General features: G+C 42.2%; 1 protein-coding gene across 1 annotated transcript in view; it reads left to right on the forward strand.

Annotated features, from left to right (window-relative positions):
• The window catches only part of CSMD3 (CUB and Sushi multiple domains 3), a 3,006,114-nt gene that overhangs the window by 605,315 nt on the left and 2,374,467 nt on the right, over nt 1–26,332 (forward strand). The window lies entirely within an intron of this gene.

The raw sequence follows: 26,332 nt of genomic DNA on the forward strand, positions 1-26,332 counted from the left end.
GAATTCGCGTCCACTATGGATATTTCTTTGTATATTAGGTAGAGTTCCTTAGAGGAGTTTTCTGCTTCCATAATGCGGGTGTGGTAGTGAGCTGCCTTAGCCAGGCGTATAGCTTTGTTATATAGTCTTTGTGCAGTTTTATACTGGGCCTTAATTACTGGACAAAATTCTTGGCGCCATGCTCTTTCAAGCTTTTTACAGGCCGTCTTCATGGTTTGAAGTTCTTGACTGAACCAGGGAGCAGCTTTTTTTGTTCTCCTGGCGTTGGTCGTGGTGCGAATTGGGGCAGTGATGTCATGGGCCTTGGTGACAAAGCTATGTATATGCTTATTAGCTGAGCAGTTCTAAATGTAATAAAAATGAGTTGAGCAAAAGGCCAGCGAAAGAATAAATATGGGTGACACTTTAGAGAGGTCCATGCCCAACAGACGTCTTTAATGATCATGCAATAGAGGGTCACCTTGCGTGGCGTTTGTACAGTCACTCACTCCTTTATATGCTGACTATTCTCATTATGAAAGATTGACAATGATATTAAGTTATGTGAATCTACTGCCTTGGTAAATTTGATGTATGGGTTTGTTAATCTTGGGTTCTTATCTCCCCTCTTTGGGTTCTGCTCATCTGAGACCTCCTTTGCAGAGTCAGGGTTATGACTTCATCTTCCTCATCAGTAAATATTTACAGATTTAGGGCAGTGTATGCAATTAACATGTTTGTGGGAATGAAGTGTTAATTTGTTTACACCTTCAATTCAGTAGCCTAGTAATGGCTCAAAAGATTGTAATTTAAAACAAATATATTGTTCAAAATAATCTTTAAACGTTCCTCCTTAGTCTTTATTCTTTGATCCAGTGTTAATAACAGAAGATCTTATATCCTCAAAACTCCACTTTGCTCTTTTCAACTCCCTATCTTGTGGTTTTTCACAATCTGTTATATTGGACAGTTGTTTAAATTCTTGCCATGTGGCTCTAACTGGCTCTTTTTTCCTCTTTGCCGGTAGCGAGACAGTAGCAGAACAAATGGAAATAGCTCAGTGAAGCAGTAAGCACAAATGGATGGCTTAGAGGTACAGTTGAATCCTTGTGGGCTCATTTGACCTCTGACCCTATTCTGCTGCTGTAAAAGTGTTATCTAGTGGTGCTCAATTTACAGCACTTTGAGTGATCTTAACTCTTTCTTCCACACTCTCAATTTCATTATTTATCAGCCCCATAAAACCCTTTGAGAAATATATTATTGCCTTTGTAACAAGGTTGTCCTTGCTGCTAGAACATGCATTAGACTTTCTTTCCCCCATAATTTATATGTGTAATGTATAAAGCCACAAGAAATGGCTTAACTGCTTACTTATAATAGATCAGCACAATGAAGATGTTAGGGAAGATGGCTCAGCCCAGCTTCTTCCTGCCCCTGATGGGCTGTGATAGGTCCATCTTAACCATGCTGCTGTTAAACAAAAAGTGCTATTAGGCACTCAGAGAGAGAGAGAGAGAGAGAACTCTGTTTATTTAGACCATAGTCTTTAAACTCCATGGAAGCACCTCCTCCTTCTACTCCTTCTTAAGCAGCCGCAAATGATGATAAGCTTTTGGTCCTGATCCCAGCAAACACTCCTATTCAGCAGGTCCTGTGCTGCAGTTAAACAAAATGCACTATATAGCACTCAGGTAACCCCTCCTACTTCCACTTCTCCCCGTGCAGCAACAGGTGAGTCTGTGCCTTTGAGTCCTGGCCCTAGCAAACACTCCTATTCAGCATGGGATGTGTTACAATGGTACATGACCCAATCTGCTATGGAGAGAAAACTTGAGGCAAATCATAATAAGATTGTTACAGACAGTATTCTGCCCAAAAAAACTCAAGTGCCCAGAGAGAGCATGAAATGTATGAATGCTGCACTATATATTCCTAAACAATATAATGTAAGTGAGCACAACATAGTGTAATATAAAAAGGATTATGCAAAGCTGTTGGAATTTCAAATCTAAGAGTTACATTTTTATAGTTTGAGAAGTTAATGAACTCCATCAAATTTGGAAAAAGGGATCCACAGTTGCTATCCATTCCCGCTGGTGCATCATACTGTGCTCATCAAAGTGTGCCTGGATGCCCCAGTCCAAGAGCAGATTCGCCTCCACACTAATGGTCCTCGTCCAGATGTGCTTTTCCACTCCCCTCACAAGGAGAACCTCTTTGAAAATGTGAGTCCTGCTGTCAGCCCCTTACTGTTCATCATTCATGGCAAACAGACACAGCACATTTCCAAGTTGAGTTGTTCGGTGTCTCTCCTCAAATTAGTCTTTGACAGAAACCAATTTACAATTACATTAAGGAAACTTTGGAATGCCCACACACTCGTGTTTTTTGGGGGCACCAATCTTATATTGAAGGTGTTCTCACCCAGACCTGTTCTCGTCCAGTCCCTGTTAGGATATTTACTCATATATAATATTAAATTGTGCTGGTAAAAAATACACGTGAATGAATCCCATTGTGAGAGCATTTTGTGCAGCTATGTTTCACTTACACATATAGTAAATAGCTTTGTAGGTATTGCCTAAAGACTAAATATAATGACTAATGAATACACAGTACAGGAATATACATTGAATTTACATCGATACATGTAGCTATTTGAACACCTTACTTAGAGTGAGTAGTACCAACAGTATGTGAAGAGAACCCTGAGTGAATGACTTCCAAACACAGTTACACAGAAAACTTTCAGCCATTGAATACTAGGACACCAGCTTGCCTGACAAATAACTTGCCTCTTGTTAACCTGAGAGGAGGCTGTTGAACCAGTTAGAGAGATCCCAGTTAACTGCCATGCTATTGGGGAGCCTGTAAATACCTTTTTAGACCCGACTACCTAAGGGTGGTCTTCCCCATAGATTTTGCCAGCTTACCTTATATTTTTGCTGATTTATTTTTGTTTGTTTGCCTTAGGACTCTGGGCAATTTGCCCCTGCCTAAACAATTCTAATAGTCCATGTGATCTCTCCCCTAAACATAGTTTGATGTTTCCACAATTAGCACATTTCATTTACTTATAAGTCCCTAGTAAAGTGTACTACATGGGCCAAAGGCATGTAAATTAATGCTAATACTGGGACTGCGGCACTGCTTGTGCCACCCAGTCAAGTAGCCCTTAAACATGTCGCAGGCTTGCCATTGCAGGGTCTATGTGTGCAGTTTACATGTCAACATGGTGTTAAAAACTCCTTGCTAAGCCTTAAACCCCCCTTTTATTACATATAAGTCACCCCTAAGGAAGGCCCTAGGCAGCCCATATGGCAGGGTGCTATGTAACTAAAATGTAAGACTTGTGCTTTTACATTTTACATGTTGTGGTATCGAAAAACTTCCAAATTAATTTTTCACTGCTAAGAGGCCTATCCCTCTCGTAGGTTAATAATGGGGATTTCTTATTAAATGTATTAAACTATAATTCCTAATTGAGAGAAGTGGATATGTCATGTTTAGTGCCCATGGAATGGTAATGATAAATCCTTTTTAGTGTTAAAGTTAGATTTATTATTTCTACTCTGAAATGCCACTTTTAGGAAGTTATGGCATTTTCCTGCTCTTAAGCATTTGGTGTATGCTGCATTTCGCTGATCATTGACTGGGCTAAGTGACAGCTGAACTTTGTGTATTTCCTTTAGACAGCCTATTAGAAACTGGGTCTCCATTTGGCAGGGGTATGCACCCGAGTCCAAATGGGGACAGCCGCCTCCAACAAGGTAGGTCTCAAAATATCCCACACCACCCTATGGTAGCTTGGCACAGAGCAGGTAGGCTAAACTTCAGGAGCACATGTGTAAAGTATTTGTGTGACACCCACACACCATAGCACAGTGAGGCACTACCAATAGACACTACACCAGTTATCTATAAAAATATCATATATCTTTATCTCAAGTTTTAGGCAAGGTCAAATCAATAAACATTCCACATATATCATGAGCTCTTGCTTGCAATGCCAGCTGACAGTGTTCTTTGTGAGAAGAAATAATCTTGGAAGTTCTGGCAGTTTCTTTAGGCAAATGATCGTGCAATTACCAGTTCAGTCTCAGGTATACATAATAAAAAAAAACGTGTGCAGGGACTATCCCAATTATCCCCTAGTTAGGAGTCACTGAGCTTGGGGCTCCCACAGCTGGTTATGGCTCTACGAGCTTTTCTTTATGGTTTAGTCCAAGTAAGGCGTTTCTTGGTTGAAATACTGCCGCCAGGGTTGGGCTTCTAATGCTAATACGCCCCCGCTGGACCTACAGCAAAAGGTCACTGCAAACGTGTTGCTTTCAGTGTCAATATGCCCCCGGTATGCGTTTGATCAGGCCGGGAGGCCGGATCAGGTCTTGCTATCACAATTCCTCCTCCAGCCTCATTAACTCCGGGCCGCAACCCGGGCCAAGTTGAAAAAGGCCCAATCCGGCTCACAGCCTCAGACACCTGGTGCAAGCCTTACCTGCGGAGGGAGGGTTCTCAGTTCTGCCGGCGCCTGGCCTAGGGTGCGGATGAGCTCTTTTTTGTCCAGCACTGCACAGGGAGATCCTTGACCCTCGCGGCACAGCGGTGACGTTCTGCAGGGAGATGCATCACTGGGGAAGCTCTCGGTCGCTGGGCAATGCCTCGCGCTGGTGCCAATCCCAGTATGGCGCTCTCCTGACATCGCAGAGGAAGTCCTTGCAGGATTTTCCTGAGGCCCCGGGCCATCGGCGGTGATATTGGGGGCAATTGTGAATCCGGTTGTCAGTGGAGAGCAGGCACCTGCGCACAGCGCTATGGTGGTGCTTTCAATAACGCACTGAACTCGGGACAGCGGTGGTGAAGGTGATTCCAGGGCAATCTTAAGAAAAAGCAGATCCCCACGCACAGCGATGTAGAGCCAGGCCTGGGAAGGTTTATAGTCCAATAACCAGGGGCCATTCAGTAAAAAAATAATGGAGACACTCTGGAAATGGTATTTTTAGTTTCCCTCTGACAGTGCAAGATCAGCAGGCAGCAGGGCAGCTCAGCTAGTTGGGGCAGCAGTTCCTGGGAGCAATCAGCTTCAGTAGACAGTGGCAATCCTCCAGCAGAGTTTCTTCTTAATCCAGTGGTGTAACAGAGATGTGTGGCCAGGACCCTCCCTTTTACACCCTGGTGCCCAGTCACTAGACAGGGTAGAAGATTCTGGAAGGGTCTAGGGGTTTATGAGGTGTTGCCTGCCTTCCCTGACCTGGCTCCTGGTTGTCTACAGTGACAAAGGCAGGGTTGTTAAGTCTATTGTGGGGACCACTCAAGACCGCGCCGTGAGGGGAACGGCCATTCTGATAACAGCGCACCTACCTGCCGCCGAGGCCGCCGTGAGGGAAAGGGCTGAGGACATCACTGCACCCCTTGCAGCGCCGTGAGGGCAATGGCCAAAACTACATTTCCCAGGTGCCCCGGGGCTCACCGGCGCACCGGTGACGACAGAGGCAGCGCCCGGGGGCGCTATTAAACACGAGTACACCTCCCGTCCCGCGAGGACGCGCGCGGGACGTGCCGGGCGGAGCCCGGGCAGAGGGCGGGCCGTCTAAGGCCGTCAGGGGCCGGAGGAGGCCGGGACGGGCCAGATTGCTAACGACCTACATCAAATATGGGTAAGAGAAAGATGCTAACGTGGAGGAGGAGGGAAAAAATGCTAAAATACCGAGGCACTCTAACTCCATTATGTCTTACCTCTCCTCGGCTGTGGGGGCCTTAACGAAGGAGATAGCAATTGCCGAGCAAGAACTTGGTATCGCATTGACATCCCCAAGATTAGCATCAGTTGCATCACCTACTGTGGAGGCTGTAACCCCCCTCCCAAGCACCTCAGCCAGCGTCCCTTTGGAACCCATTGTGTCCATTGTCAACCCCCCACCCCATGGTCAACCAGTAAATGACCCAGCATCGGGACCTCCTTCCAGAGAACAACTGCAGTTGCCCACTAAAACTAGCACTCGCAAGAGAGGGAAGAAAGCCAATTGCACGCCAGTGACTGGAGACATACCAGCCATTCTGGAGGGAAAATTGGAGGAACTCTTTGTAGCGAGGATTGAACCGTTGTTGGTGGGTATCGCCAAAGACATCATGGATACCCTAAACACATGCCTAGAAGGATTATTAAAAAAATGCTCCCGTATAGACAGAATTATCAACTCGCTCCCCTCTAACAATATCCAAGCGAGTGATGGCAAAATGGAGGAGAAGCGCAGGGATAAGAGAGTAGTGGGGGTCATGGACACGAATAATTCCATGGGAGGAACTCTGCCAAGACAATCTAGGCTTCAGGACTCCTGCTCACCCCTACAGCAACCCACGACAAGTAACCATAGTATAGCACCTGACTCACTTGTCCCGCCAGACAAGCCACAATTACTTAAGAGAAGGGCCTTGCCAAGTACTTACAAGCTGCATCTTCCACCGGATGCGGTCCCTTTGGTAGCAGTATTCATTGGGGTTGACCCTCTGGGTGAGGGGGAACGGGAATCATCAAGGGAATTACTGGACAAAGCTAAGTGGTGGACTGGCGAGAAATGTTGCGGAGGAAACATAGCTGATTTGATCATCCATGCAAGGAGGGTGGGATGGATTGGCAAACAACCAAAAACAACCTATGGTGACTGCGTGGTCGTAAATTTTTGTAAGGCTGATGTGGTGAACAAGTTGTTCTGGGATGGCTCAACAATATCATATGGGGATCGCCTAAGACCTGTGCCTTTGGGCTTTTTCTACCAACCACTACTCAGCCACAAACATTATATAAATTACCAAGCAAGATGGCAGGGCAGAAGGTTAGCAGCGGCACGAAGAAGCCCAAATGAACCCACTCAATTGCAACCACTAATATTTTTCCCCACACCTCCCACTACGGCACACCACGTCCCACAGGTAGTACCTACGGAGGACGTGATAAGCGTGAGCACAAGTAATCAGTTTTCCCCCCTATCGAACTTGGACGAGATGGACTGACTAACAAGGGATGAGCCTATCACGCCCCCGGAAACCTTAAGGACTAACATGGCAGTCGCGAAGGAAGCAGGTTGTAAAATACTCAGCTGGAACATTGCTGGAATCGCCTCAAAAATGAGTGACACTGATTGGGTCTCATTTGTTTCAGACCATAATGTTATTGCCTTGCAGGAAACGTGGGATATGTCTTCATGTTTTTGGTTGGATGGCTATTCAGGATTTTCAGTCGCGGCATGCCCTAGTAACTCGGGCAGAGCAAGGGGAGGCCTTTTGACTCTTTTTTCCCTTGACCTTAGTGGAGCCCTGAAACAGATCAAATATGAATCTCCAAATTGTTTAATCGTAGAAAGGCAAATTGGCCCGGAGAAGAGCATTCTATTTATTAATTTTTATAATTCTGTTAATATGGAGTTTGGTGGTGTTAACATCTCAAAATTGGATGCCTTTTTAAACCTATTCTGTCAAAATACTCTAACAAGCTATGAAATCGTATTAATGGGCGATTTCAACATCCACCCCTGTTACTTAGGTTGCACTACAATTGGAGGGTCTGAGATAGGGGAACAGGAGGTGCCGCATTTTGAACATACCAGGGCTGGCGAGGAACTTGAGGACCTTTTGGCCAACCTCAACCTCCTTGAATCTACAGCAAGGGAGGGGGAACCTATAATACCAACGTTTAAGGGGACATCCCCGGGGACTGTTATTGACTATATTTTTGTGACACCTGGTATCTTTAATCACACCATTTCTTACTGCACCGTGCCATTCCCCTTTAGTGACCACAATCCTATCCTTTTGACCATCTGCTGGGGGGACCTCATGGGACCTGAGCCAGGACAGACCAGACCCGGACCTACCCTACGCCCTACAGACCAGGGTAGACGGCTGAAATGGGGGAATGTGGTACCAGATGACTTCTACTCTGACATCGGCCCACAGATAAATGATCAGATTACGATCTGCTTAGATCAGCCTCTCAAGGCCAGGATATCATGGATGCCTTCAAGGCAATATGTAATACAGTGTCTTCTAACCTTATGGCCCCAAGGGGTAGGGGAGAGCCAAAGCCCTACAGGTGGTTTGATTCAGCTTGCACCAAGGCCCTTAAAGCCTTAAAATCTGCCCTTAAAACAATTCCTAGGGATAGAGCCTTGGTTGCAAACCTAAGAAAAGAATACAGGGAGGCTACTAAACACAGACGGGACAGTATTAAACAGGAGGCGTGGGAAAAACTTACTTCCACTGACATACTGCGGGACAGTAGGCAATTCTGGGCTGTGGTTAACCACACATATTTCTCGGTTTCACCCAACACAGATATTGATTGTGTGATACCAGATGAGAGATGGGTGGATCATTTTAGTACCGTTTATGGCGACATGGGTGACTGCATCAATCCACAAAACACTCCGGGTCCGGTGGCCATACCCCTATACTTTAGTAGCGAGGAGGTGGAAAAGGCAATCCGTGCCACTACAAAGAATAAAGCACCAGGCCCAGATGGGGTACCAGCCGATTTTTATATTCATTCCCCCAAACTTTGGGCTGGAATCCTGGCAAAGGTGTTTACAGCCGTAAATAGAGCGTCCCCCCCAAGTACATGGGTGACCTCCACAATCGTCCCCATATTTAAAAAGGGCCAAAGGGACGACCCAGGGTGTTATCGCCCTATATCCCTCTTGGATTCTGCGATAAAAATCTTGGGCAGAGTCCTTCTGGAAAGGTTGAGGGATAGCATGGAGGGATGTGGGGGTTTGGCTGACATCCAGTACGGCTTTAGGGAAAAAAGAGGCACGATAGAACAGTGCTCAAACTTGCATCTGTTGGCCGCCAAGTATACGGTGGTCGGGGAGGGGTCTTTGTACTTAGCGTTCATGGACCTCTCCTCGGCCTTCGACTTGGTCAACAGATCCAAGTTATGGGAAATCTTAATAAAGATGGGCATTGAGGAAGATTTGGTGGCGTTTATAGCATCCTTACACCGGGACCTATTCGCCGCAGTTAGGGTAACAAAGGAGGGAAGATGTACGACCCGTTTCCACTCGAAGCGGGGAGTCAGGCAAGGCTGCATATTAGCCCCCCTGTTATTTACAATTTATATAAATGATTTAGGAAAGCACCTAGAAGGGGCAGCTAGAGACGTTCCGCGTGTAGGAGAAGTTAAGATCCCTGCTCTCCTATACGCGGACGATGCTGTCCTTATAGCACGTACAGGGGTGTGCCTCCAAAAGCTTTTAGATGCATGTGGGTCCTTTATGGACCGGCTCCACCTGAGGGTTAACGCCTCTAAATGCCACACTATGGTCTTAGGCCCCCAGGGGAAAAGGGCCAAAGCAAAAACATTTCGCTGTAGAGGTGAAGTAGTTTCGAGAGTGCATGTCTTCCCATACTTGGGAGTGCTTTTTGATAGTAAGGGTGATGGAGAGCGGTAATTTCTTCTGGTAGTTTCTCAATGCAAAACCCTCATGCTACCTCTAATTTACCGCTCAAAAGGTGTTGGGCCCTTCACACCATGTATTACCTTCAGGAGACTTTAAATAAAGATGAACAGTCAAAAATGCAATTTATTATTGTAAGCCAAAAAAAGAGAGTTGTTGAGTATTTTAAAGGGTTTTATTTTCTAGTCAAAAAGTTAATTTTTCTCTGACCCTTTATTCATTAGTAAAATATCAATTAGGTTACAGAATTTTGGAAAACAGGAAAAATATCAATAATACAGAACACATTACAGTCTGCATATAAGCATTACATGTAGTTATGAAAATGTGGCACAAAATTTCAGTCACAATTCTTAAAGAGTTTCTAAGAAAAATAGTCTTGCAAAGCTAATCAATAATTAAATAGTTGGCAAAAATCTCCCATTAAGAGAAATAAATGCATAAGACAAATAAATCTTTTAGACCTAATTAATTAGTCAAAACATATTAGCATCTAATCCTATCCTGATCCACTGCACTCTCTGTCTGTCTGTGTCTAAAGAGGAAAGCAGCCCGCCCTTCACAGGCCTCAAAGGAATGTGGCATAAAGTGCCAAGATATGACGTGGAAGCAAGAAACCTCCCCCTGACACTCCTCGGACGCAAGCCCGCCCTTCAGCAATCTCCCGGGACGTTTCTCGTACCTAACCCATAGAAGCCAGCTGAGCTGAGAAAAAAGAAGAAGTGGAAGTGGTGGCTCCCATCCAGAGAGGACAGTATTTATACCATAATTATTGGCAGAGTACACAAAGATGTAACATTTTTCAGGAGAACCTTACGTGATTGGTCAGTCATAAAGGCATGAGGTCACACTTCCCTGACTCATTCTAAAAACCTGACTTCACTAGTCCTAACAAAAGAAGCATACATGAATAAATACATTTATAAACATTTGCAACATTTACTAGGAAAAATGTTTCAATCTAATTCATCCTTCTTCCTTCTCAGCGCAGTAGATGGATACTTTTAACTAACTGGTACATTGGCAGAATGACAAGAATGTGCAGTTCACGCTGTTCTTGTCATGAGGAAAGCTGCCACAGTCTGCGCATGCTCCCTTCTCATTAAATTGAAAGTCAAAGCCTTGATGGATTCACAGGCAGCCATGTTTTGTGTAGGCCCCAAAAATAAAACAAACACAAAGATAATATTAATTTCATGTAAATCAGTCCATTATGTGTCCCAAGTGCATTATTAATTCACACACATTATAAAAAGAGGTGTTATTAACTGAAAATGTTTATCAAAATATGCAACAAGTCAAAGTCTATTAAGACAGGAATAATACATTTAGTTTACATGGATGTGCTGGGAAGAGAGAAACACATTCTATTAAAAATCTTCAAAGGTAAAAAGGCCACTTTTTCTCTACATTGCAAAAAAACACATGTTAATTTAATTCAGCAAAAGCATTTTCAGTCTGAAGTGAATAGGCCTCACTTTTCATGTTTTTCATGTGCCATGTTTTTAACCTGCACCAAAATGTGTGTGGCAATTTAAATGCAGCCTGTCTGAAGCACAAAAAATAAAACAATGCATGACTGCAGATGAAATCTGCTCCATCAATCCACCCTCTTGATAATTCAAATCATAATAAAATGATTTATAATTAATCACACATATTTCATTTCACAAGTGACAGTATATATATATATATTTTATTTTTTATTTTTTATTTTTTAATTGCAAAGCTGAGCATAAAGAATGTTACTTCTATTTCTAAGGCAAAACATAAGTTTGGTCTGTAATCAGATCATATATAGCCAAGCTCAAATGTTTTAGTGCCGAGATCTGTAAGTAGCTTCTTGGAACAGTTAGTCTTCTTTAAAATAAGTAACTAAAATAATAAAAAAGGAATTCAACAGGACAGTTTCAGCATTTCTTTACTCATTGTCATCAGCTTGTCATCAGTATGGCTCATACTTTCCATGCAAATTGGACTACTTAGGTGCTGAGAAACTCTGACAGAGCACCATCAATCCTTTGCACTTTTTCAACCAAGGCCTTTCACTCTTATTTTCACTTTGATCAGATTCAGATGTTTCACCATAACATCTCTCAGATCAAAACCGTTGCACCATCCATTATGCAGATCTTGTGTAGCAGCTGCAATCTGGTGAGAAACTGCACACTGTACATCAACCAGAACTACACAGCCATGGCTAGTGTTCTCCTCAGTGTTTTCCACAAGTGCATTTGCATATGCATTTTCAAGCCACTTTAGTGTTGCTGAAACACAGTCTTTTGCAAAAGGTAACTCTGTGCTGCCATTGTGTTGCTTTATTATGCGTGACACTTCAGGCAGATAGCTACAATCCATTTCTTGTCCAATCTGTTGTTCTGCACTCATTATCTTTGAGACCACATTATGATCTGATTTCAGAGAAACTGGCAATTTATACCTGGGCATCAGTCTTTGCAATAACACATTTGTCACTTTGCAGTTGTCATTTTTCTCAAAAACAGTTCTGATACAACCCTGTTGTGCTGCTTCAAAAACATTTTCTTGAGCCTCTTTAAACTTAACTGTGAAGATTCCATAGAATGTATATGCTAACAGAACACAATTTTGTGCAACTGAATTAGCATTTCTCTCTCCCATGACAACAGTGACTCCCAATTGAGCAGATATACTGCATGTTATGGTAAGGGCAATCAATTTTGAATTTTGGGCTGGGGTAATTACTAAAAGCCATGAAGCTTTGACAACATCATGTATAAGGAGCACAGCATGTGCTGCTTTTAATGTGTCACCTTTCAAACATGGGCCATCTACAAAATGGACATTGTTGGGCTGACTCAGATGTTCATCCTTCAAGTCTGAATTTGGCTTTATGCATATTTTCATGATATTTAGACACTCATATTCATTTTCATCATAATCCAATTCATTTGCTGACATTTCTGTGAAGTTAGGGTCAAAGGTCATTGGGCAATACATCACAGACCTTTGAAAACATTCATCTTTTTGAATAAGCAATGAGAGAGCGCAGCCCTCCCTCTCACTGCAAATTAGTGTATTTTCTTTCAAATAAACTTTCATTCCTAGTGCTGGGGCGCGACATTTTTTCTCTTTCAACTCTAGGAATGCTTTTGTGCAATTGTTGTCCAATGGAAGCGGATCAGACACACCTGAGTGTGTCAGCCTCAGTAAAGGCTTAGCCACTAGGGAAAGGTTTAGTAACCACTCTCTACAGCAGCTAACCATTCCCAAAAATTTCCTGACTTCTTTCAGAATTTGAGGTGGATTCATCTTGGAAATTATTTCCACCTTCTCTGGTGACACCTTTCTACCTCCCTTTCCAATTTTGTGTCCCAGATATTCATCTTCTTTTTGATAGTACTCCTGACTATTCTCATGCAATGGCACTGTGACATGAACTTGGCAAAAATCAATAAAAGTAAGCCATTCTTCACCACATGGAATGTGAAAAAATATATTGGCTGGATTCGGTACCACAGGACAACATGGAAAAAATATGCTTTTAATCTCCTGCACTATTCTGTTCTTTTTATTTGGTTTCGGTGAACCTGTGATCAGAAAGTTACATAAACTTCCAATCAATTCCATCAAAAATCCTTTTATTGGTAAAATTCCTGCAACTGATTGTGTTCCTGAATACATGTCATCTGGTTCAAATTTTAATAAGACATGTTCTGCACACGTTATTAACCTGGCATCCTTCTCTGTGAACTCTCTTATTTCTGTGTTTATTATTTTTTCCAAAGCAGAAGGTAATTTTTCAACTGTCTTTTCTGAAAACAATGCTACAACTGTCTCTTGTTGGGCCATTTTAAAATGTACATCCTCATCAGGAATCTGAAAAATAACATTATCTGGGGTACAGTAATCTGAGCTGCTTAATTTGTAAAATAATTGTTTTCCTGCTAGGCCTGAGTCACAGACAACAGTTTTGCAATCTTCCTCAAATGGGCCTAATTTTGGTGCAACCTTTTCTAAAACTGGGTTTGTAATTTCTTTGTTTAAAACTCCTGCAACTAAATCTAGACTTTCCATTGCCTTCACAATGGAATTGGTAAATTCAGAATTGTGAGTGTTAAAACTCTCATTTGCAAACAAAGCAACCTGTTTGACTGGGTTCTCATTTTGTCTCTGGAAATAATTCACATTTGCTCTGGGCAACTTATTTAAATTAATTTTAACATTTTCCATATTTTGTGGGACCATCTGTGCTTGAAAAATTCCTGCCATAGGTACCTGTTTCTGAACTGACATTTGCATTTGCTTAACTGGCATATTTTGCATCTGCAATTCTCCATGTTTTTGTGCATCATGTTTAAATTTATATTTCTTCTTCCAATGCTCAAATCTGTTATAAAGATGGCAAAAGGACACATTTTCCAGCAGTACAACATCCATACCTGAATTTGCACTAACCAAAATACCTTTACTTCCATCCTGTGCTCTTTTAATCTGTACCCAATCAACATCCTTTGCTGGCACTTGGCCCTTCAGGAAAACAATCACTGCTATGTTTTTCTCCATAACAACAGAAAATGATGGTGCATTCATGCAAACCCTTTTCATTGTCTCTTCCCTTGGCCCTTGAACAACAACTTTAGATTCAAAGCACAATTTAGTCAGCATGGCAATATAAAAGAACATTTCCAAATTAATGCACAACTCTTTTAAAAAGTCATCAAATCCATCAACTTGTGGGTACCACAGCACAATTCTGTCTCTCAGTTGTGGGAATGTGTTCAGAAATGCTGCAAGTTCACTTTTATTCTGTAGCATAGGAACATACATTTCTCCCACCTTTTCTCTCAATGAGTAAGCAAAAGCTTCTCCCTCATTCTGCTTATTATTTTTCTCAATTATATCTGGTGGCTTCTTTTCCTTATCCATTTTCCTTGCTAGGTCTGGTCGTTTCTTTTTCTTCTCATGTTTTCTTGCCCAGTTGTCTCCTAATTTCTCAAACCCATTGCATTTGAAAATATATTTTATTTCTGCAATGTGCAAATGCATTCCTGAAGAACACATTTTCTCATGTGCTTCATCATCCACGTGTACCCTAAAACTTTTCTGAAATGGAAAACTTCCTGAAACATCAGTTTCATATTTTTGTGCCAGATCTGTCAGTCCATTATGAGTAATTAATGAACATGTAGCTGTTTCCTTACTCAGGGAAATTAATTCTTTTTCTTGACACTGGTTCACATTTTCATTATTTAAACAGCAGGGACAGTTAATTTCTTCATGTTCACATGTTGAATTAAAAACACTAAGCTGTTTCTCTTTTTCAGGGCCTGTGTTAATATGTTCCCCCATGTTTTCTATATTTTTAATCACTGCTGCTTCCTCAGAGCAGGTTTGAAAAATCCCATTTTCAAATATATTTATTTTATCCTGGGCTGCAGATGTTGTAAATACCATTTTTCTCTCACCTTTCAGTGCTTGGTGTACTTTCTGTTCAATAATCTGTGTGTTCTTAGTTTCTGAAATAAACCCTGGCAAAATCACTGATTCTGCAGCTCTTTGAACCTTTTCAGTAGGGACCATATTAATTGGGACAGTCATAATTTTTCTAGGCATTATCTGTGCATCTGCAGTTTGCAATTCTTGGACTAAATCAGGCACATTTAAAGCAGTAACACCTGGAGGTATCACTGTCAGTACTGAATCAACAGGTAATGGTTCAATATAAAATGTCTGCACAGTTCTCTCAGTCTGTATTTCTCTCTGTTCAACAGAAGCAGTAGCCCCTGTAGTATTTACTGGTGCACTATTTTCAGTATTTTTCATGGGAACCACATAAAGTGGTGGACACTCAGTTAACAATGCATCCATTATTTCATCCCCTGAATTATTATTTATTTGAAGCTCTTTTTCAGCATTAATTCCCTTCTCCTGTATATGGTGCTTTACCTTTTCATCTTCACTTGCTTTCTCTCTTGCTGCTTTTTCCCACAGGCTTAAGGCCTCAAATTGTGCAGCTTTAGATGGTGTCTTTATTTCACATAACACTTCCCTTAATTTGTCAATAATTTGCAATTCAAAAGTACCATCTTTTGGAAACCTCAAAGCACCCTCTTTTTCAGTAATCTTGCACCATTGTTGAACCCACATACATGTGTTTTGTCCCAAACTGGTAGACATAAAATGCACAGGTGTTCCTTCAGGAGCATCACCAATAAAAAACGAATTTTTCACTTTACCTCCTAACAGCTTCTTTAAACCTTCAAACAGTTTCATTTTTGCAATAGTTCAATGCAATTTCTTTTCTCCAAAGCTGTCAATCTAAATTTCAGTCAGTTTTACTCCTACCACTGACCCTCCACAAAATCTTACTGCAATATTTCTCTTAATCAATAACTCTGTTAGTAACAACATAAATACATTCGCTACTCTGTCTGTTGTGCTAAATAAAGGATAGATTTATATTCACTGCGAGTAACACATTCCGCTTACCCTTCACAAAGTAAGACTTTCCGTTTACTCTTCAAACACTACAGGTAAATCCCTTCCGCTTACCTTTCACTCAAGCTCAGAAGAACCTGCTACTCCTTTGGACTTATCCTTCAGGATATATCTTAGGCCAAAGTTTCACCAGCGAACCCTTTTGCTGTCAATCAAGCTCAGAAGAACCTGCTACTCCTTTGGACTTATCCTTCAGGATATATCTTAGGCCAAAGTTTCACCAGCGAACCCTTTTGCTATCAATCAAGCTCAGAAGAACCTGCTACTCCTTTGGTGTGACCCTTTCTAGGTGATATCAGACCAAAATTTCACCAGCGAACTCTTTGCTATTAATCACTCACACAGAAAATAGTCCCTAATTTAACACTGCCAGCCCTCCTTAGCTTCTCAGTGTTATTCCAACAGGCGAGTAACCTCAGTGCAGTGTGGCTTCCATTTACCACCCGCTATTCCTTCCCGGGATTCCACAGGTGTGCATACCTGCGTGTTCCAGACAACATAGAACAATACACTAACTTAACATGAAGAGTTAAAACATGTAATCAATAACCAAAAAAGTATGTCCTATGAAATTACCAATATAATCAATAACACCATCAATTCAAAATGAGCAAAATATCACCAACAGTAAAAAATCCTTACTATTTTCAACACTTCAAAAAAAACATGCATGCTTATTAACAACATTTCACAACCCTATTGATACTCACACCACTTCTTGCATCACCTGCCAGTACTGTTTTGCCAGTCTTCAGGTTCTGAGCATTGGAGTCAGGAATCAGGACTTGGACATTTATCTAACCTGGGCAATTATTTTATTTCCCTCTTAAGGTCAATGATCCATTAGTTGAGTAGTTGATGGTGAAATCAATAATTACTAATCACCAAACTAATCAATAATGACCATCCTCTGCTTACCAAAAACTGATAGAGAGCGGTAATTTCTTCTGGTAGTTTCTCAATGCAAAACCCTCATGCTACCTCTATTTTACCGCTCAAAAGGTGTTGGGCCCTTCACACCATGTATTACCATCAGGAGAAATTTAAATAAAGATGAACAGTCAAAATGCAATTATTATTGTAAGCCAATAAAGAGAGTTGTTGATTATTTTAAAGGGTTTTATTTTCTAGTCAAAAAGTTAATTTTTCTCTGACCCTTTATTCATTAGTAAAATATCAATTAGGTTACAGAATTTTGGAAAACAGGAAAAATATCAATAATACAGAACACATTACAGTCTGCATATAAGCATTACATGTAGTTATGAAAATGTGGCGCAAAATTTCAGTCAGAATTCTTAAAGAGTTTCTAAGAAAAATAGTCTTGCAAAGCTAATCAATAATTAAATAGTTGGCAAAAAATCTCCCATTAAGAGAAATAAATGCATAAGACAAATAAATCTTTTAGACCTAATTAATTAGTCAAAACATATTAGCATCTAATCCTATCCTGATCCACTGCACTCTCTGTCTGTCTGTGTCTAAAGAGGAAAGCAGCCCGCCCTTCACAGGCCTCAAAGGAATGTGGCATAAAGTGCCAAGATATGACGTGGAAGCAAGAAACCTCCCCCTGACACTCCTCGGACGCAAGCCCGCCCTTCAGCAATCTCCCGGGACGTTTCTCGTACCTAACCCATAGAAGCCAGCTGAGCTGAGAAAAAAAGAAGAAGTGGAAGTGGTGGCTCCCATCCAGAGAGGACAGTATTTATACCATAATTATTGGCAGAGTACACAAAGATGTAACATTTTTCAGGAGAACCTTACGTGATTGGTCAGTCATAAAGGCATGAGGTCACACTTCCCTGACTCATTCTAAAAACCTGACTTCACTAGTCCTAACAAAAGAAGCATACATGAATAAATACATTTATAAACATTTGCAACATTTACTAGGAAAAATGTTTCAATCTAATTCATCCTTCTTCCTTCTCAGCGCAGTAGATGGATACTTTTAACTAACTGGTACATTGGCAGAATGACAAGAATGTGCAGTTCACGCTGTTCTTGTCATGAGGAAAGCTGCCACAGTCTGCGCATGCTCCCTTCTCATTAAATTGAAAGTCAAAGCCTTGATGGATTCACAGGCAGCCATGTTTTGTGTAGGCCCCAAAAATAAAACAAACACAAAGATAATATTAATTTCATGTAAATCAGTCCATTATGTGTCCCAAGTGCATTATTAATTCACACACATTATAAAAAGAGGTGTTATTAACTGAAAATGTTTATCAAAATATGCAACAAGTCAAAGTCTATTAAGACAGGAATAATACATTTAGTTTACATGGATGTGCTGGGAAGAGAGAAACACATTCTATTAAAAATCTTCAAAGGTAAAAAGGCCACTTTTTCTCTACATTGCAAAAAAACACATGTTAATTTAATTCAGCAAAAGCATTTTCAGTCTGAAGTGAATAGGCCTCACTTTTCATGTTTTTCATGTGCCATGTTTTTAACCTGCACCAAAATGTGTGTGGCAATTTAAATGCAGCCTGTCTGAAGCACAAAAAATAAAACAATGCATGACTGCAGATGAAATCTGCTCCATCAAGGGTACCTGGGGTCCTCAAATACGAGCTAAAAGTTTAGCGGTAACAAGAACATCTATGGCTATCCTAGGTTTTGCCAAAAGGTTGGGCCATAGACCCATGAAAGCAATCATAAAGGTGTACGATAGTAAATCCCTTCCCGTGGCCCTATATGGTGCACCCCTATGGGGTTATGCATGCTTGGATAAAATCCAACTAGCGGAGAACAGCTTTTTACGTACTCTCCTCTCTCTCCCCCAATCTTCCGCGACTTTCTCTATTCATATGGAACTTGGCCTGGATTATGTTCAGGATAAATTGAGACTGGCACCTTTGATATATTGGCTAAAGACTTGGTTAAATCCAGAACTAACGTTAAACCACATGATCTTGAGGGATGTGATGAATCTGGAGAACTGTTTTAAGTGCCCATGGCTGGTCTATGTAAAAAAATCTTTTAACGATCTGGGTCGCCCAGATTTATTCACTGTTCCCTCGGGTATTACAAAGCAGGATGTGGACATAATTAAAAAACAGTTTATGACAAAGGTACGTTTGCTCCGAGAAGAATCAGAATTGCAAAAGTCTACAGTACGACTGCATTATGTGTCACTTTATTCACCTGCAATTGAGCCCTATTTATGTTTTGTCACAAACCCTTTCCATAGATTTTTGCTAACAAAATTTAGGTTTAATCTTATACATTTTTATTTGGGTAAATTTAATTTTTGGATGAAACCAGAGTTAGCACCTCCCTGCACATGTGACAATTTTTCAGTTCAGGACACGATGCATTTTGTTATATTTTGTGATTTCTTCTCTGTACAAAGAAAAAAACATCTGTTACCTGTCTTAAAGGAATCTGGTTTCCTATAGGTGAGACCAGCTATGCTTTATTTAAAATCCCTGGGAAACATACGCATTACATTTGCCATGGCAAATTTCCTAGTGGCAGCGTCCAGAACAAGAAAATGTATGAACTTGTCAAACCAGCATGCGTAACCTTTTTAATTGTTTTTATAACCATCATGTCACATTAATTCGATTGCAAAGAAACTGTTTAATAGCTTTTTAATTGTAAATAACTTTGTTTTTATGTTCTTTGTATGATTTTAACTGAATCGAATAAAGTTAATTTGACTGACTGACTGACTGACTGACAAGTCTATTGTGGGGTAGCCATCCCAGCCTATTTAAGTGAAAAGGTGTGAAACGCCACTTCCTCCTCACAGCCCAGGAAAGCTATCAGCATGCAGATGGGAGGGGGAGTCTGCAGTGCACAAACTAAGTGCAGGAAGGAACATGTCTATTTCCTATAAGTGGGATTTCTAAAATAGCAGTGCCTAAACCCCATATATCACTAGAAAAGGTTCCCCACTACGATTCCAACTATTCCAAACATGATATACCTATTAGGTCCCAGTCAGAAGTTATCCCATAGGGGGGTTGCCCAATGTTAGCCTACGGAGGGGTTGGCTTCACTGTGATAGCAGGGACCTGTGGCAGGTATGCCAGTGTCACCATATTTTTAGGTGAGAGTACCTGCATCTTAGCACTGTTTAGCAGTGATAAGGTTCCCAGAGCCCTAAGTCCAAAAAATATACGGTCAAAAGCGGGAGGCACAAGGGCAAAAACGTAGAGGGAGACCACCCTAAGGCTGACAGGTCCAACACAGCCACATACAAAAGGAAGCTTGGTGTGACTCCAGGCATCTTCGTGGGAGGATGGAAGGAAGGAGCTGGGCACAGTCCCACATTCACACCTGAATGAGCTGTGTCCTGTCCACACACAAAAAGCTGCATACCTCCCTGTAGTGAGTCTGCAGCCAAGGTAGGAAGAAATGAACTTCGTGCACTTCAAAGAGCCTTCTTTGAATTCATCCTAACTTCAAAGCCACAACTGGGTATAAGTACTAGACCGCTGACTCCATCAACTCAGTACACCTCTGGATCTGAACGCACTCTGTAGAAAGAAGAACTACTGTGCTGAAGGACTGACACTTTGCTGGGCTGCTGCTCTGGAAGACTGCTCCATTGCTCTGTTGCCGTTCTACCTGCTGCTCTCTCTGAGTGGGTGAAGACTGAACTTCCATCAAAATACACAGAGTGACTCCAAGGGCTAGCTGACTAGTCGCCTGTTCTAAGACTCAAAGACATTAAAGTCTTCTACTCTGCTCCTGTGCCTTGCTTATTGGATGTGGACCCAGGTGCTTGCTCCAGCAGAACCGAGGGATCCTCTGCTGCGAGAGCAGAATCGATGCATCAACGCTGTTGTGGTAACAGTACAAGTGCATCGCACTCTGAACAAGCATATCACCATTGGAACTGCTGTATAGGAACCTCCGCATCACCGCCACTACAGGGAGACCATCGACACATCACCTCAACTGCATCTAGAAACACAGCACATTGGCTTCCGAACCATCGCATCTCGGATCCTACACTTCATCTTCAGAACCGGTGCATTGTACTCATTGCATGGAAAAAATAAACACATCACCTCAATTGCGGGATCAACACTGATGCATCCCTTGACTGCACATAGCATAGAAATGTTGTGACAAGGATCAAGGTACTTTTCTTCAGCAGGCCTTGGGTCGTCCGTGTGTATGGCCTGCGCTTCATCTTGGTTGGCCTGAACTTTTGACTTTGTCCCGATCCAGCGTGTCTAGAACTCCCACATGGGCTTTTATTGCTTCTTGGGCTATTTTTGCTTTTATACTTAAAAAATTCATATTTCGACTTCTACTCATTGGATTTTTGTTGTTTTGGTGGTTTTATTTATTAAAAAGGAACTATTTTTTAACTTGGTGTGGAATGTTTTTGTGTGGTGTTTTCACTGATTCACTGTGTAATATGTTGCACAAATACTTTACACGTTGACTCTTAAGTTAGACTTGACTGCTCGGTGCCAAGCTACCAGAGGGTGAGCACAGATTAATTTAGGGTGTGTTTGTGACGTACTGTGACTAGTATTGTGGTTCCTGCTTGGACAGGGAGCATACCTCTGCCAACCAGAAACCCACAATCTAACATACCTGCATAAATATGGGGCTGACGTTGTAGCTATTATCAGGTGGAGTTGGTCTGTATGGTCTATTCAAGACAAAAACATCAAAAGAAAGTGCTTAGATGAACAACTTAATCTTAAAATCCTATTGGAGATTTTACCTTTAGTGGGACAAAAGATACTATTTGTAGGGACTTGAAAAATTGGGAGCATAGAATCATCCATCTGCTCACCTCCTGCTCCTGTTGTGCAGAGGTGGACTACGACAAAATTCATTAGATTTACTTCATGCCATTTTGACACAGCAGAGTTGTTTTTTGCTGCTACAATATCTAATACATTAACGGGAAAAGGGCATATTTTCTTTTTCGTGCCACTTGTCCGTGACTCTGAAATGCACTTTCTATGGGGGATTCACATACATTTCTAATGTTTGTTTCATCCCAGGCACAGTTATGCAGTGTTTGTAGATGCGCACAGCTTGTGTTTTTGAATGGTGTTGTAGGTGCAATCCACTGATCGACTATTTAACACACGAGTATCATTCTGCATGAGTGGTCCCAGTAGTGTCAAATAACCCATTCTGTAAGCAAATACGGATTTCTTGTGATATAGCATGCTTGGAATATATAACATCCTTTGCTAACAATGTGCAAACCAGCAATAAGTGCACTAGAGGAAAAGACCGAACCAATGATCTCATTGGATTAACAAAACCGCTCATCCCACTTCGATAAAGTCCATTGTAATGTAAGAATCACAGATAAAATTGCAAAACTTTCAAATAGGTAAAAAAAATTCAGGTAACAATTGAGCATTTGCTTCCAGGAAACAGCTTAGGGGTTATGAGATTCGCATGAAAGATGTGATTGATGAACTTTCTTGTGTGCATGAAATAAGAATCAGGAAATGAGAGTAAAGGGCACATCATTCCTCATCACACATCTACCTCCAGGGGCATGGATAATTCAAAGGTTTCTGTGAAAATGTTAAACATCTATCCTATCAGATCGGTGAATGCAAAGAGGGTTAACGCAATGTGGAGACGGGATTCCCAGAATACCCCAGTCCCCTTCCTTGTCTCCAAGGATGGGATGTTTGCATTTCTACAAATGATCGTCAGCTTTGGACAGGGAGCCCAAAACAAACCTAGCAAAAGGTTCAAACCAGTAGAGATGGAGGTAACTGGTGTAATTCTATCTAGCATAAATACACATGCGTAATTGTGTGAGAAGCATAATCCAGCTTTTAGTGCTTTTTTCTCAGTATAAAAAAAGCACCTGTGCATCCAAAATGGGCCAGAGAATGTTTTTTGTGTTAAGAAAATTTTACTACATGCTCCAGGACACAAACAGAAATAACCAGCTGCTGCTTGCTCCCTCTAAATTCGAGATTTAGGATCCTGTCACACAATGCACCCAAAGTTGCTGCAATGAATTATGTGACAGGGAGAGACTAGGAAAGCTCAATGTCTATTGAGATTTGGCACTATCTAACTTTATCCCTAGTGCCTATACACAATAGGGCTGTCGAGCACCACATGCCCACCTTTGCATCATAGTACAAAGGTGCTTAGGTTGACATTAATACTCTTTCCACTTTAGATGTCTGCTACACATTGCAACACACATGAAACATGGGGAAAGTTAGGAGAAATAAAAGCATTTCTCCTTTTTTAACACCTGCTTTGAAATGGGATTCATTTTTAGTGCAAATCCCTGCCTGCCATTGTTAGTAGATAGAGGTGTGCATCAAAACAAACAGGTGGCTGCACAGGAACACCCATTACTTTTTCTTACAAACCAATGCAAATCCCAATTTGGATTTGTATGTAAATCCTGAACAAGATTTTGCATCGGGTCTGCATTATAAAAGTGATGCAAACCCAACCTGAACATTTTTTGGGGCCCCTATTTACTCTTAATTACTCAAGGTGGAGTAATTGCATAATTTCTGTAATTTCACATTGTTAGATCTGGGGGTCTCTAGTTGGCAGTAGTATTCACCTTTGTCCAAATAGGGACCTTTACTTCTAAGTCAGGATAAGGGGATTACAGTCCTTGATAACCCCTGCCCTGCTCACCCCCATGGTAGCTTGGCACAAGCAGACAGGCTTATCTCAGAGGCAGTGTGTTAAGCATTTGTGAATATACACAGTAATACAGTGAAAACACTACAGATGGACACAACACAGGTTTTATAAAAATAAGTATTCTTTATATAGACTTAGACACAAGACCACAAACAACAGAAATCCACAATACTACACTTAAGATTGCTTAAAGGATAATCAGAGTTACTTAGTTCAAGTTGATGATAAATGCGGCAAAGTCCTCAACAAAGTACCTGGATGCGTAACGCAAAGTAAATAAAAGGCAGGCAAAAGGGGAGATGCGTCGGTTCCGTGATCCGAAGGAGATGATGTGTTGTGCCTCAATGCTTGCGCAGAGTACGGGATGTGTCGTACTCCTTACCGGTGCGGAGGTGATGTGTAGATTCTTGGCCTGCGGGCCCGTTGCGATGCGCAAGATGGGCCCTTGATGTGATGCGATGATCCGGTTGTGATGCGAGAAGATGGCGCCCTTGATGCGGCGATGCGATGACGATGCGATGACGCCCTGGCAGCTTTGTAACGACTCTTTACTTTGGAGCCGCGACAGGCCCTGCGACACGCTTCTCCGTGATGCGATGGCGACTCTCATGATGGCGTCACACTTCTCCGGTGATGCGACAGCAGGTAGCTTCGATGAACACATGCTTCCAGGGAGATGCGGCGAAGGCTCGCATCTACGGCGATGTGATGATTTCAGCTGCGGCTGCGACACGCTTCCTCTCGATGTGTCGCGCTTCCAGCTCCCTCTGGCACGCAAGTGTCTGGAGTCAGAATTCCCATCAAGGAAATTCAGTGGGGAGCTGGAGGTGAAGTATTTTGTCCCTGAGACTTCAGCAGGAGGCAGCACAGTTCAAGCCCTTGCAGAATATTCTGTAGATGAAAGTCCTTACAAAGGTCCTTCTCCTTTCCCTTGGCAATGAAGCAACCACTGCAGACCAACCCAGCAAACAGCACACTGGCAGAGGGGCAGTAAAACTCCTGCAACTTCCTTGGTTCTTCTCCTTGGCAGAAAGGTTTCTTGTCCAGAAGTGATCTCATTTTTTGGGATCAGGGTCCCCAATATTTATACTACTTATTTATTTATTTTATTTATTTTATTTATTTTAAAAGCTTATAAAGTGCACGGCTACCCCCGAAGGGGTGTCCCGGCGCTGTAGACCACAAGCTAGAGAAACAGGAGCGCAACCTATGCAGATGGAAACAGCCAGGTCTTCAAACGGTTGCGGAAGAGTGATTTAGAAGGAGAGAACCTCAGGTCCAGAGGGAGATTGTTCCAGAGCTTAGCCGTCATAACTGTGAAACCTCTTCCTCCCATTCTGGAAAGGCGAAACCTGGGTACGATGAGGCGACGTAGGTTATTAGACCGTAAAGATCTGGCAGATTGGGAGAGCACAAGTCTCTTTTGTAAGTAGCTTGGACCAGACCCACCCAGGGCCCGAAAGGCAAGGGTCAGCATTTTGAACTGAATGCGACTAGAGATAGGTAACCAGTGTAACTTTTTGCGGTAGACTGCAACCGACTGACGATAAGGGATATTGCCAATCAACCTAGCTGCCGCGTTTTGGACGATCTGAAGTCGCTCAATTTGATATAAGGGGGCCCCAGCATAAAGACTGTTGCCATAATCTAGATGGAGGTAACTAGGGCCTGAGTGACTGTTCGGCGTGCCTCGATGGGCAAAAAGGGAAAGATTTTTTTCATCATGCGCAGTTTCCAAAAACAGGTCGCGGTAACCTTGTTTATTTGGGCTTTGCATGAAAGTGCGTCATCAAATTGGAAGCCCAGATTGCGCACCGTTTGGACAGGGGTGGGAGGGGGGTTAAGCACCGACGGCCACCACAATTTGGGGGGGAAATGGGCCTTTCTGATTAAAAAACAAGACCTCCGTCTTATCGGTATTGAGTCTAAGATGATTCACCGTCATCCAAGAACAGATTTCGCCAAGACAGTGTCTAAAGTTGACGAAGCTGGAGTCAGAGTGATCTCTAAAAGAGAACATCAGCTGGGTATCATCAGCATATGAGATCACTCTGACCCCCCCCACGACTCAACCACCTTAGCCAGTGGGGCCAGATAGAGATTAAAAAAGAGGGGACTTAACGCAGAGCCCTGCAGGACTCCACAGACAAGAGGTTTACACTCGGATTGGAGTGGACTAAGAAGAACCCTCTGCGTTCTTCCCTTAAGAAAGGATTTAATCCATGAAAAGGCAGAGCCCCCCAATCCGATCTGCTGAAGGCGGTCCAACAATATATTATGGGAGACCGTATCGAATGCGGCGGACAGGTCGAGGAGGACCAACATGGCCTCCTCGCCCCCATCCACCCACTCTCGAATGGTCTCAGAGACCTCCAGAAGCGCTGTCTCAGTACTGAACCCGGTTCTGAAACCCGACTGAGAATCATGTAGCAAGGAGTTAGTCTCCAGATAGTCTGCAAGTTGCAATTGAACTGCCTTTTCCAAAACCTTCGCTGGCTTAGGAAGGAGGGAAATCGGGCGGTAATTACAGAATTGGGCTGGGTCCGCATCAGACTTCTTCAAAATGGGAACTAGCATGGCCTCCTTCCAGGCCGTTGGAAATTGGCCCAGATGCAGTGAGGAGTTCCAAATAGATATAAGGGGCTCAATCAAAAGAGGAGCAAGGTTACTCAGTACCTTGGGCGGAACAATATCCAGGGGCGAGCCAGATTTGCACTGAGTAAGTAATTTAAGTGCCATGTCAGTAGAAAGATCCCTAAAAGCCATCAGAGATGGTGTGTTAGAATCCT

Source organism: Lissotriton helveticus, chromosome 4_1, assembly GCF_964261635.1.
Source record: "Lissotriton helveticus chromosome 4_1, aLisHel1.1, whole genome shotgun sequence".
NCBI lineage: Eukaryota > Metazoa > Chordata > Amphibia > Caudata > Salamandridae > Lissotriton > Lissotriton helveticus.